A 2,500-nucleotide genomic window follows, 5' to 3' on the forward strand; every position below is an offset into this window, starting at 1 on the left:
CTCCCCTCCCCTCCCTGTGATACACTCACTCCCTGGCCATCCCTCCCCTTGTTACCCCTCCCCCTCCCCCTCCACTTTGGCACTCCACCGCCCCTACCCCCCCCTTCCTCCCCTCCACTTTGGCACTCCACCGCCCCTCCCCCCCCCCCCCCCTCCTCCCTCTCCTCCCCTGTGGCCTTCTTACCACGATTTTTTGAGGGTCCATTAGCGATGCTTTTTACGTGTGCTTGTGAACGCATTTTTAATCATATATATCATCTATGTGAAGATTTTCCGGACCAACCTACTTCTGTTGGTTTCACGTGAATGAAATTATAAAAATTTTCTCTTTTCCGTCAATATTTACAATTATATCCCATCTCTCAACTTTTTCTAATATCTTAATGAATGTTTTTTTTTTCTTCAAGTTAACTAACCTTAGATATTTTTCCCCCCATCCTTACAAATTCAAGTTCGTCTTTTTTTTTTTGGGGGGAGGGGGTCTCTCTCTCTCTCTCTCTCTCTCTCTCTTTCCCCCTATCTCTCTCTATCTATCTATTTATCTATCAATCTCTCTCCCAGAAAGTGAGCGCCTACAAGAGAAGAACAAATAGCAAAATCTAAGTGTACAAAACAGTCCCAAGATATCTTGTGTCTTCCGTTATCCTAACTCCCTCAAAAGAGATCTTGAGTGATAGCTGCTGACCCTCGGCACTCATCAAGGAGAACCTCCATCACCCACATAACAGAAGACTAACGATAGATATGATATCACTAACATAACAGAAGACTAACGATAGATATGATATCATCCACATAACAGAAGACTAACGATAGATATGATATCATCCACATAACAGAAGACTAACGATAGATATGATATCACCCATATAGCAGAAGACTTACGATAGATATGATATCACCCACATAACAGAAGACTAACGATAGATATGATATCACCCACATAACAGAAGACTAACTTTAGATATGATATCACCCACATAACAGAAGACTAACTTTAGATATGATATCACCCACATAACAGAAATCTAACGATAGATATGATATCACCCACATAACAGAAGACTAACGATAGATATGATATCACCCACATAACAGAAGACTAACGGTAGATATGATATCACCCACATAACAGAAGACTAACGGTAGATATGATATCACCCACATAACAGAAGTCTAACGATAGATATGATATCACCCACATAACAGAAATCTAACTTTAGATATGATATCACCCACATAACAGAAATCTAACTTTAGATATGATATCACCCACATAACAGAAGACTAACGATAGATATGATATCACCCACATAACAGAAGACTAACGATAGATATGATATCACCCACATAACAGAAGACTAACGATAGATATGAATTCTGTATCTGACACATGACAGAGGTGAAGAAGGGAATGCTGCGTTAAAGATAAGGTTCTTCTGGAAGGGAAAGCATAACGCAACATTGTTTTTGTTTACCAAGGATAAGGATAAGCCAGATTTGTTTACCGTTTACCGTTACAGGACTTTTATGTTTAAACAGGTGGTGCTGTGAATTATATGTTTGTTTATGTGTTTATGTGTTTGTGTGTGTGATATGATATGTATATGTGGCAAATGAAATGATAGATAAGATGATATAAATTATACAAAATAAATGATATAAAAGTGTATGTATGGAACAGCGTAAGTATACATATGTTAATGATGTTCGATGGATATTCTGTAATATTAATGATTGTAACATTAAATATTCATTGGAATGGCAGAAACAGGCTTTACCTAATGGGTATCATTCAGCTTACCCACTTACTCTCTGACTCTCACTCACTGTCTCTCTCTTCTCTCTCTCTCTATTTATCTATCTATCTATCTCTCTATCTATTTATCTATCTGTCTATCTCTATCTCTCTCTATCTCCCTTTCTCTATCTCTCTCTATCTCCCTTTCTCTATCTCTCTCTATCTCTCTCTATCTCTCTCTATCTCTACCCTCTCTCTCTCTCTCTCTCTCTCTCTCTCTATCTATCTGTCTATCTAACTATCTATCTATCTATCCATCTCTTTCTCTCTCTCTCTCTCTCTCTCTCTCTCTCTCTCTCTCTCTCTCTCTATCTATCTATCTATCTATCTATCTATCTGTCTGTCTATCTAACTATCTATCTATCTATCCATCTCTTTCTCTCTCTCTCTCTCTCTCTCTCTCTCTCTCTCTCTCTCTCTCTCTCTCTCTCTCTCTCTCTCTCTCTCTCTCTCCACCCCTCCATCTTACAATCCCTCTGTCATCTCACTCTCAGTTGAAGTTCATTCCTCTATCTATGTAAGTGCGTACGTGCGTGGAGGAAATGAGACCTGTAATATAATGACACGTAGATCAAGGGAAACACCAGGTCACGCTGTATGATGAGACGGAAAGTCAGTTTGGTTTCGAGTTTGCTATTCGGATCACTGGCATGGCATAAGGAGGAACAGAGAATTATATAAAGTTGTAGGGGTTATTTT

Source organism: Penaeus japonicus, unplaced genomic scaffold (genome assembly GCF_977035675.1).
Source record: "Penaeus japonicus unplaced genomic scaffold, GWHDUDI00000001_assembly GWHDUDI00000013, whole genome shotgun sequence".
NCBI classification, from domain to species: domain Eukaryota; kingdom Metazoa; phylum Arthropoda; class Malacostraca; order Decapoda; family Penaeidae; genus Penaeus; species Penaeus japonicus.